The sequence below is a fragment of the Megascapheus bottae genome, chromosome X, assembly GCF_031878675.1.
Source record: "Megascapheus bottae isolate mThoBot1 chromosome X, mThoBot2.hap1, whole genome shotgun sequence".
NCBI lineage: Eukaryota > Metazoa > Chordata > Mammalia > Rodentia > Geomyidae > Megascapheus > Megascapheus bottae.
This window is the reverse complement of record NC_143547.1, coordinates 35,508,229-35,520,474: the sequence shown is the minus strand read 5'-3', so window position 1 is coordinate 35,520,474 and position 12,246 is coordinate 35,508,229. Positions and strand designations below refer to the sequence as shown.

Below are 12,246 nucleotides of genomic sequence, written 5' to 3'. Positions count from 1 at the left end.
CCCTGTTTCCTCGTTTTTGAAATGGTTGTGTTGGTCTAGGTCTATGAGCTTCCCTTTCTGCCTCAAGGAAGGAGTTTGCAGATCTTTCCTCGGCCATCCTATGTGTACCAATGTCCCCTCTCACACCATGGCTCTGCATTCTCATTTGAAGATATTTATACTGTCTTTGAGTATCTTCTTTTGGCTGCCAGGTATTTGGTGACTTGCATTTGCTTTCCCCTTGAGGTGGTGCTCAAGGTGAGAGCCCAGGATATTTTTGGTACCTCAGAGGCTTGGGTAACTGCCAGGATTCCTTATTGTCATGTCTTGGTGTGAAGTAGTTGGCAGACACGGTCTTTCATAGATGTAACAAGTCATGTAACCAACTCTCTGCACAGCCTGGGCTAAGGAATAATATGTTTCAAAAGAAAAAGATTCAGGCACTAAAGGCAGATGACTATAATTCCAACTAGTCAGGATGCTGGGATCTGAGGATCAAAGTAATAAGCCAGACAGGTAGGAAAGAAAGTTTGTGAGATGTTTTGGGTGGAGAACGGGAGGTGTATGGGTGGGTGGATGTGTGGGTGGTAGTGGTGGTGATGGTGTTAGTATTTTGTTGTGACTTGACCTCAGGTCATACATAGGCACTGTTCCTGAGATCTTTCTGCTCAAGGTTAGAACTCTACCACTTAGTGGCACAGCTACACCTGTATGTTTTGTGCGGTTAATTGGAGGTAAGTGTTTCACAGGGACTTTTCTGCCTGGGCTGACTTTGAACTGTGATGCTCAGCATCTTGAGTAGCTAGGATTACAGGTGTTAGCCACTGGTGCCTAGCTATGACATTCTTTGTTTTTTAAACCTCTGCAATTATTTATTAGTATCATCCAGGACTCACATGTGAAGCATTCCTCCTGAAATTATATTCACAAATGCAAATGGAAATAATTCAAATTATGGAACAAAACAGTACTCCATCACAAAAACGGGAAAATGGCAAAAAATGCTTTTTTAAAACACTGACACATTAAGAGAACCAATATCTAAAAAACCTCAAAATTGCAAAATTGTTCCCTAAACTATTAAGCAGATAAACATGACTCTAATGGATAAGTCTTGGAAAAATTCAAACAAATTGGGCAACTTGCCCTATAACGCAAAGTTTGTCTTAAGACTTAGAAAGGGGAAAACCACAATATAAGAAATATACCCTATATTAAATGTGGCATAATTTTCAAAAAAACTGGTCCAATTTGTTGAAAGTACTTTTAAGGGAGTCTCAAAGTTTCCTGAAGAGTCCATACTTAAGATAAATGAGAAAGGGCATGCATAGCCACCACTTTCCCACGGACTAATGTCAACCACACATTAAGTTTGCATTTTAAGTTCATGTTTTTGGGTGTACGTTCTCAGATCTTCTTTCATGTGGGTACTGAAAAATGTATATGCCATTACATGGTAATAGAAGTTAAAGAACCAAATTCTCCGGTAAAGAGTATAATTTTCTACTAGTCCTTCAAGAACAGACTTTGAAATTGTTTAATTCTAATAATCCCATGCTGTGCATAGAACTGATTATTCACTTTGTAAATCTAAGTGCTCCATCTGAAATTGATGAGAGATTTTCGTTTAAGTTATGGATGAAAATGTCCTCAATTTAACTTTTATTACCCCCATTATGACCTATAGGGTGTGGAGAAAAGTTTATCAACTAGGTGAAAAGATAAAACACTGCAACATAATTCAGGTGATCCAACATGGGCAAAAATGAAATACTAGTTTCCCCTCAAGAAGAAAAGTTTCAGACTTATGAAAAGGACAGTACTAGTAAAAAATGTATATAGTTAGAAGCAGTCAAAATGTCACCAAACAGCTGCAACTTTTTTTGCGATTACAGAGCAGTATTCAGTTAATACAACAATAATTATTTCATATGAGAGCATCAGACAACTGAAGATGAAAAAATTACCGTCCCCATGTGTAATTAATTTGTGCTATGCACCAACAAGAACCTGTTTTAAATTTCCACGATAATGTACGAACCCCATATCGTACCAGGCAAGGTTAGTGGCTATTGAAAAGACCACCAGGACAGGGCTATCTAAAGATATAGCTGGTAATGTGTTAACTATACAAAAAAGACACTGTATAGTTTAAAAGCTGACAAACTGAAAACTTTACAAGAAGGAATAGAAGACACGCTAGGCCTCCTTGGCACAGGTTGAAACTTTCTTAATAAGGACCAAGAATCACAACAAATCAGAGAAAGGCTGGATAAGTGGGACTGCATTAAACTGCAGAGCTTTTGTATGTCAAAGGACATAGCTAGTAAATTAGTTAGGAAGCCTACAGAATGGGAGAAGATCTTCACTAACCATACAACGGACAAAGGCCTCATATCTAAAATATATCAACGGCTCAAAAAATTGAATCACTCCAAAACTAATCTCCAAAGAAACAACCATCACATCAAAAGATGGATCAAAGACTTAAAGAGTCTTCTCTGAAGAAGAAATAAGAATGGCCTATAGACACATGAAGAAATGCTCGACATCTCTGGTCATAAAAGAAGTGCAAATCAAAACAACTCTGAGATTCCATCTCACTCTAGTTACAATGGCCAGGATCAAGAAAACTAATAACAACAGATGCTGGAGGGGATGTGGCCAGGAGGGATCACTACTACACTGTTGATGGGAGTGCAAACTCGTTCAACCACTATGGAAAGCAGTATGGCAGTTCCTCAAAAGACTAAACATAGAGATCCCCTATGACCCAGCAATTCCACTACTTGGCATTTACCCAATCATCCAGAAACAAGGACATATTAATCCACTAGCACAGTGATGTTCATTGCAGCACTATTTACCATAGCAAAGATATGGAACCAACCCAGATGCCCCTCAGTTGATGAATGGATCAACAAGATGTGGTATTTGTACACAATGGAATTCTATGCTGCAGTCAGAAAGAACGATATCGCCCCATTTGTAAGGAAATGGAAAGACTTAGCAAAAAATCATATTAAGTTAAGTAAGCCAGACTCAAAGGAACTTAGGCTCAATGGTCTCCCTCATTTGTCATAATCAGTAGAAACCTTGGGCTCTCCTAGCAGAGATTTACAATCGAGCAAAACCTAGATACATAAGGCCATATAGTATGATGCTAAACGAAAGGATCTCTAGGATATAGAAACAAAAGCCATATAATGAGGGATTGTTTTCCTTAATGTACTATGTTATCTCTCATCTCTTACTGTCCCTTGGTTATCTCATATTGTTACAGTATCTCACTTTGGTATCTGATATATTCGATATATTTGAATTTGGTTATTTGAAATTTGATAGGGAAGGGGGGAAAACAAGATGATGGGTGGAGATGGGCAGGGAAATGGGGTCCAAGACATGAGAAAGGGTATCAATGTATGTGAAGTAATGTACCTTCTATCTGGTGAATATAATGTAACCCTTCTATTAATTACAATAAAAGTATATGAAAAAAAGAATTTGGAGATGTTAACTTGCAGAACATAATACTCACTTTAATGTCTTCTTCATGGAGAAATAAATGGTGTTTAAGGGTATTAAAACAAACCAAATCTTACACTGCCGTTTTTTTTTCTTTTAAAATAGTGAGTTGTGTATGGGGGCTAAGTGCTTCATAAACAAGGAAAAAACTGCGCTAGAATTAACTTATTCATCCTCATCCTCTTCATCTTCCTCCTCTTCCTTCTTTTTCTTGCTCTTTTCAGTCTTCCTAACCCCTTCATTTTTTCTTGCTGCATCAGGCTTTCCTTTAGCTTGGTAGACAGCAATATCTTTTCGTGGTTTGCCTTCAGCTTAGCACCCTTCTTCTCATAAGGCTATTTGTCCTCTGCAGCAGTGTTGTTCCACATCTCTCCCAGTTTTTTTGCAACATCACCAATAGATAGGCCAGGACGTTGCCCTTTGATTTTAGGACGATATTCAGAATAGAACAAGAAGAAGGCCGAAGGAGGCCTCTTGGGTGCATTGGGATCCTTGAACTTCTTTTTTGTTTCCCCTTTAGGAGGGATGTAGGCTTTCATTTCTCTTTCATAATGAGCCTTGTCCGCCTTAGCCATGTCTTCAAATTTCCCTTTCTCTTTAGCAGACGGAGTCTTCCACCTCTCTGAGAACTTCTTAGAAATGTCTGAGAAATTGACTGAAGCATCTGGGTGCTTCTTCTTGTGCTCCTCCCAGCAAGTTTGCACAAAGAATGCGTATGATGACATTTTACCTCTCAGCTTCTTAGGATCTCCTTTGCCCATTTCTTCCACACAGTGCTTGGTACCTGTCCGGCTCACACTTGGTTCTGCACTGTCCTTATGGAACTCAATGTATTCTAATGTAAGCTTCTTTTATTTTTTTGCCAGTCCTGGGCTTGAGCTCAGGGCCTGAGCACTGTCCTTGGACTTTCTCAAGGCTAGAGCTCTACCACTTGAGCCTCAGCACCACTTCCGGCTTTTTTCTATGTATGTGGTACCGAGGAATTGAACCTGGGTCTTCGTGCATGCTAGGCAAGCACTCTACCACTAGGCCAAACTCCCGGCCCCTACTATAAGATTTTTTTTACCAATAAACTACTAAGGAATAGCTGAAAGTAAATGTGTGGATCAAGTGGTACAGCACTAGTCTTGAAGAAAGTAGATCAGTCATTATGGCCAAACTGTGGCCCAGAAACAGCAACATAAAAAAGAAAGAGAGCGAAGAAAATCTCAAAAGGGCAAACCTCCTCAGAATAGATAAGGATACCCCGTGGTCTATTTGGTAGATGACAGACCCCTAGCATTCATAAGACATTGAGTTTAAATGTCCATATCACTCCAAAAAATAAATAAATCCTAGAATTCCGCTCTGTGATCTAGATGCAGCAGGCAGGACAGGACATGGTACTCTGCATTTCATCCAGCACCCAGAGCATCCTCATCCGCTGGTCTGGAGACACATATTGTGAAGCCCGCTGCCTTCACAATCACAGCAAACCATCATCAAGGAAAGTTATAGATGAGATCACAACTCCCAGATGTGCAAACCTCACCAGGACGAAGATGTGCAGGGAGCTTCCATCCCGAGACTGTGTCTAGGACCTCAATATATTATTGACACAAGGTTAAGTTGTTTGTGATGTGATCATTCTGGACTCGATAAGAGATTATCTGTTGGATTTAGGTGTAGCAATAAGCATGCAGTAGAGTCAGTTTCATCTTCTTGAAAGATGGCAAAGAAAAAGACAGGTTCTGAATTCTAGGACACTAGAAGCATCTTCCTTGAGGGCGTGCAGGGAACATCTTCAACACCCTGACCAGTTCTTTGTAAAAACAATTCAATTAGATTAGTATCTCAGCTCTAGAATATAAGTCCCTTCTGTGGTTAATGGGTGAAAGTATGCTTGGAGTATAGAAGGAAAAATGAGGGGCCAGGAGTTTGGCCTAGTGGTTAAAGTGCTTGCCTAGCATGCATGAAGACCCGGGTTCAATTCCTCGGTACCACACACGTAGAAAAAAGCCGGAAGTGGTGCTGAGGCTCAAGTGGTAGAGCTCTAGCCTTGAGAAAGTCCAAGGACAGTGCTCAGACCCTAAGCTCAAGCCCAGGACTGGCAAAAAAAAAAGAAGGAAAAATGAATCACTTTTGGCATTATTCAATGTTGTGACCAAATAGCAACACAACTGTTGGCTGAATGCTCACATCTAGGCCACCTCCCATATTTCTTTTTTTTTCAAATCTCACTCCTGGGTTAGGCTTTTAATATACCTCAAATATAATAACAATTGGTAACTTCTCATTACATAGTATTTATAAAGCCAGTATATAAAGAGAAAACTAAAGCCAAACTGTTTACCAGTATAACTGAGTATTGCTCTGAGAACAAGGAAGCCTTGTTATAAAGCTGACATAATTACTGTAGTAGAAATAATACAATGGGACTTTAGAGCTAGTTACAGCAAGTAAATAATTGTTAAGTATTATTTGACACATAATACTCTGCAAAGTATAAAAAGATGAAAAATGGAAAGACAAAAGACACAGAAATATTAAAATTTTAATGCTAAATCCTCTGATCTTTGAAAGGTATCTTAAATACATATCTCAATTTTTCCATTTCACAAATGATAGATGTGGACAGCAAATGGACAACATTAATAAATGATGTAAAATTGCTCTAGCTCAAAACAAGAATATTGGGAGGGGGAGGGGAGGGAAAGGGGGACAAAAACATGAGAAGGGGTATTAAGAAGTAATTTACCCACTACTTGACAAATGTAACTCTAACCCCTCTATACATCACCCTGACAATACAATATAGAAAAATTCCTCTAGCTCTATTTTGTCTTCATCCTTGAGTTATGAACTATACCTAAAATGTACTTTCTAATAACAGGGAAATTATAATGTGAATGAATAAAGTATTCTACTAATTATCTCGTATAAGGTACATAAATGCCAGATTTCAATTTCCCCCATACAAAATGATTAATATTATATGATTCTGCTATCATGCCTAGCAAATGATATATATCCAATAAATTCAAAATGCTAATTTTTTGAAGTTGACTATACATGATAGTACCAGTTAAGGTTTGCTTTATAATAGGCTGCTAGGCAAGCAGGGTCCCATACCATTACACAGAAGTGCTTACTTTCTGACCAACCTCATCAACCTCTCTGGACATTATCTCACTTTATTTACACTACCAACTTAAGGTTTTCAGTCCTTCTGTCTAGATTAGCTTATAAAATCAAGATGATTTTATAAAATATTACACAGGATGTTTAAGCAAATATTAAAGTACTGTTCTTACATCAAGATTGCTAACACATTAAGTTAGCATGAAGCCACTTAGTCTAGCAAAAGTTTAATCTGAAAGAAATATAACTTTAAGCCACTATTTTGGATAGAATCTTTTCAGTTAAAAAGTTGCTTTTTGAAGCTAATTATCCTTTTTAATTAAGTTTAATGAAATTATCTTGCCAAAACTATCTTTAACTCATTTATGAAGCTGGTTTTAGGTTTTGCCTTGTGTCTGAGTCAAGAAGCACACAAGTAATAAGACTGATTTGAGCCATTTTATAAATAAAAAGTACTATAGCTTCACTAAAGAATATCTTAAAATTATTATAATCATATAACAACTGGCAGGTATGGTTCCCTTAGAAAAGGAAATTCAACCTGAATTGTTGTAAGCATAAAATGCCTAGGAATAAAAATTAGCTATATACTTCCTGGTATATTTTCATTTACTTCCTCCATAAATCATTAATAGAAACCACATGTATTGGAGTTATTTCCCATTATGTACCACAAAACGGTGATGATTTTTTTCAAAGATCTTTAAAAAGAGAATACATGAAAACAACTATTGTTTATATTTCCTTAAGTGTAATTTGTGTTGGTATGTCAAGAAATTTGAGGAAAGCTCTAATCTGGAATTTACTACTTGTCCTGTTTAGATAATGTTTAGTATTCTTAATTTTTGGAATTAGTTTACTAATTTAAAATTGAATATCTGATTGACTCTTTAATCTCTCTCTAATCTTCCAAGAGATGGTAATATACCATCACTCTGGGGTAACAGTTGGTAACAATTAAGAACTTTTCTTTACAAAATTTGTTTCCATTTTATTTTTAAAACCTCAACTATCATAATAACTTTATTTATTTAAAAAATGTGAATAAACCCCGCTTGGAAATGCTATGAAAAACTGCACTCCAGAAGCTCTTTTCAGAATTTAGAAACACTGGTAATCATCTCTTCTTTTTGAACTTATATTGATTAGTGAAGAGTACAGAACTATGACCTACAGGCCAAATCCAGGCAGTCTGCTTTTGTTCATGCATCTTATTGGGAGACATCTACAATTTACAATACCTATGGCTGCTTTTGTGTTATAACAGCGCAGTTAACAATGGAGATCACATTGTCCTGAAAGCCTAAAAATTTCATTATAGAAAGCTTCATGAAAAATTTGTCAATATCAGCCAAGTGTGATGGCTCATACATGTAATCCTAGCTACTCAAAAGGCTAAAATCTGGGGATCGCCGTTCAAAGTCAGCCTGGGCACTAAAGTCGCTAAGACTCTTATCAACAATTAACCACTAGAAAACTGGAAATGACCCTTGGCTCAAGGGGTAGAATAGTAGCCTTGAGCTGAAGAGCTCAGGGACAGGGCCCAGGCCCAGAGTTCAAGTCCCACAACTGACAAAAACAAAAACAAACCAAAAAAAATCATTAATCTCAAGTACTCAACTAAGAAAAAAATTAAAAGGATATAAGTATTTTTCTATTCTTTTATCACAAAGATATACACTCTTGCCTATACATAAAATGAATTTGAGCTTTTGCAGACTAGCCTGAATTATAAAAATACTATTTACAACATTGTTCGTATAGATTCTTTTTAAAAATCGAGTTTATTTTTGAAATCATATTTATGGAACCAATGAGTCACAGGTAGGTTATTCACAATACCAAGCACTACTCTAAAGTAAAGGTTTACTTACCCACATTTACAAACAAAAATAGTTTAATGTTAGACATTTCAATTTTTTTCCTTTTTTTTATTTCTGTGTTAGGATTTTTTATTGTAATTAATAAAAGGGTTACATGATATTTGCCAGATAGAAGGTGCACATTTCAATTTTTAAAAGTAAAAGTTAACATAGTTTTAAGAATACATGGAAGCAAAGATTTCATACACTGAATTTCACAAAAGTCAGTATTAATGTGTTCATTATTCTTTTTTTATCTAATCTACTGGGTGTGTTCATATACTTTTTTATCTAGTCTACTGGGTATAAAGATTGGAATAATCGTATCTTTCTGTATCTTTAATATTCAAGTCCTTACTTTTGACCCATCTTATTAAAACTGGTTCAGTTATGTTTTTCCTTTATTTCACCAATACACTTTTGGCCTTCTAAGTGCCAGGGAACCACTTTTAAACTCTGACAAGCCATCACTAATGCAGGGGAATAAAAGCCTGCCTGTTACTCAGATACCTGCAGAAGGCAAGATGTTTTCTGGTGAATTTCGCAAATGTCAGAGAAACATAAATGTCTTGCAATTTTGGTATCATTTACACAAAAATTTCTCTTTTATGATACATCACAAAATATTATCTTCATTCCCTAAGTTTTCAAAATGACCATGAGATTTTTACATTTTTTTTTGCCAGTCCTGGGCTTGGACTCAGGGCCTAAGCACTGTGCTTGGACTTTCTCAAGTCTTATTAGCACTCTATCACTTGAGCCTCATCACCACTTCCAGCTTTTTTCAATGTATGTGGTACCAAGGAATCGAACCCGGGTCTTCGTGCATGCTAGGCAAGCACTCTACCACTAGGCCAAACTCCCGGCCCAAGAGATTTTTACATTTTTTAATAGAAAAATAAAACCAAGCTACGACACTTAATTTAGGCCAACAAAGATTTTCCAATAAAAAATATAGAAATATTTTAATTTACACATTACAGTAAGTTAATATGAAGTCAAAGTCCACAATTACACTTACATAAAAATTCTGAAAATGAGCTTCAGAATAACTAGTTTCTTTACAAGATTTACAGATGTCTAACAGGTAGTTTTTCCTCAGTGTGTTACAGAGTTTAGAGGTTCTGCTCGAATATTCCCCAAGTCAAGTGCAGAATCTGTCTCTTCATCAATTTGTCCAATGACCGCAACATTGTCACCTCGTACGATGTGTAATCCTAGCACCACTTGTTCTACTCCCTGTGAAGAGCTGAACACGCGTTCATGGCTTTCATCCAAAATCAAATTAATGGTCTGGTCAAAGCCTTTTAGTGTTCCCACAATCATTCTCCCATCAGAAGTAATAACAGCAGTAGTTCTCCAGCGCGGACGTCATGTTGCTCAACCAGGAGTCTCTCCGGGTCACCGAGAGGAACCGGTGATAAACAAACCTAAAAGCGCCCGCCACCTCCCATATTTCTATACCTTGATGGCTGAAATACTTGATGTGTTCGACAGCCTTTAGTTCATAATCAAAAATCATCTGGCAGGGGCCGAGAGTTTAGCCTACTGGTAGAGTGCTTGCCTAGTATTCACGAGGACCCGGGTTCGTTTCCTCGACACCACATACATAGAAAAAAAAGCCAGAAATGTTGACGTGGCTCAAGTGGTAGAGCTCTAGCCTTGAGAAAGCCCAAAGACAGTTCCCAGGCCCTGAGTTCAAGCTCAGGATTGGAAAAAAAAAGAAAAAAAAGAAAAAAAATCATCTGGCAAGGCTGTGGTGCACTGTCTGCATTGAGGGTCAAAAGGGAGGATGAAAAAGACACATCTATGGCAAAAGTGTGTGTTTACTTGGATCACAAATCACATTTCTTCCCCATATTTCTCTTGGTCTGCACACTCACACTGTCTGGGGAGCATGGTCATGCCTATCTGGAAAGACAAGAGGAAGAGAAACATTGAATTTGGTAGAATCAAGCCAGGGCTCTTCTACGGCGTGAAATCGGATTAGACAAAAATGACATTTAGCCAGGCCCCTTTGCCTCTGGCCTCACTGTTTCCTCCTCTATCTTCTAACTATTGTGTCTTGCAGCTCTATTGGGCTGCATGGGCAGTGACTGTGATCCACTGAGACATCTAAAGTCAAATAACAACTGAAAAATATGTATAGAGGGCAGAGTCTGCCAGCAGAAGCAGCCATGCTTAGGAGTAAGAAGTAAATACCGAGGTTGCTTCCACAAGGCTGTGGCTACATCCTCCCTCCTCTATCGATGTGTGTGTTCTCTGGGTGGGACAGCAAAGACTCCATTTCACAATGCCCAGAGTGGTTCCTGTCACTGAATTCTAATTTGATTTGTCTTGGACATGACTGAGGACAGAGGTGAGGCCCTCCTCATCCTATGGTTCCACAGCCTGTACAGCTTGTAGTAGATATTTTTCCTTCGATGGCAGATCCTGAAATCGAAACTTAGCCTCTGAAGCTTGGCCTGGACGGTGTGTGGCTTGAGCTCATCCCTGAGCCATTCTCAAATGTTCTGGGTGATCAAGCCCACACCAGGCAGGCGTGATTTCAGGCCTGCCTTGCCAACTGTCATGGTAGTAAGGAGGAAGTGTGCATGGAAGCCAGATCCTGCTTTCTTTTAATTCAGAGGAGTTCTTGAGCTGTCACGATTGTGGCGTGTTGAATTATCTTGACTCTGTTACATGCTTTACACTCTCATTGATGCCCTCATTTCACAAAACATTAGAGTTATTCAAACCATTTTGAATCTAAAAACAAGAAGGCTCTGAGTGATGTGAGCTTTACTAAAAGTCACAGCTCACCAGAGGCTGGAGATGAGATATTCAAATATCGATAGGCAAGAACCTATGTAAATGGCAATATGAGGGGGTGTCACCATTTCACAGATTAAGAAATTTCACTTTGTTTATCCCTTTAAACTAAAAGAGTAAGTCCAGCCCCCAAATGCTGAGGCGAAACTCTTGAAAGTAACATTCCCGTAAATTCACATAGAGCATACCCCTACCCCCAATCTAATACTCAAGAAAAGGAGCAGGTGATAATGGTGTTTAGACTGACCTGGATTGACAGAACTCCACTCATGAGGGCAGACATCAAGAGGAAAGTGAAGTGTCACTGGGAAAGACTTCTACATTGCTAATCTGAAGTCCAGTGTTCTTAACACCCTACATAACATATATATATAGCAGTCAGAAATGAAGTCCTGGGAACGGAGAATCTGAATAGAATGCGTTAGAGAGAAGCTCCAGATACTCTTTGTCCCTGGGTCTCTGGAGTTGCACTGACACCCACCTGTTCCCTGTATGTTTTCATAGCACATCCCTCAAATTGGTGACCAATTTGAAGCTTTCTTCCTTGATTCCCCGGAATTCTCACACCAGTCAGTTTCTTTGTCAGTATATTGGTATCATTAACCTCTGACCTCCTGGGCTTGTAGATGAAATCTGCAAGGAAACTTGGCTGTCTTAGTCTACTTGTACTGATAAAATGAATATTGAAAACTGGTCAGGCAATGTGACTCAAGATTCTAATCCTATTAAGAAGTCTGGGATTAGAAAGACCATTTTGAGGCAAATTGTGGATTTATCACAATTGTTAAATTTGGGTTAGTAGTGAAGAGAATAGTTGGGAGAATGTCACACTTGTAAAGGGAGAAGGAAGGCATTTATGACTAGTTCTTGAACTATAGCAATTGGCTGTCCTAGTTTATTCTAGTTCAGGCCATTAGATCCTCAGATTCTTAGGGTAGACATGTAAATA

At 38.2% G+C, this 12,246-nt stretch overlaps 1 long non-coding RNA gene and 2 pseudogenes across 1 annotated transcript in view; 1 reads left to right on the top strand and 2 right to left on the bottom strand.

The window, feature by feature from the left end:
* Window positions 1–12,246, top strand: part of LOC150040829 (uncharacterized) — a 49,649-nt gene that overhangs the window by 16,381 nt on the left and 21,022 nt on the right. The window lies entirely within an intron of this gene.
* Window positions 3,670–4,265, bottom strand: LOC150040831 (high mobility group protein B1 pseudogene; annotated as a pseudogene).
* Window positions 9,524–9,861, bottom strand: LOC150040830 (U6 snRNA-associated Sm-like protein LSm8 pseudogene; annotated as a pseudogene).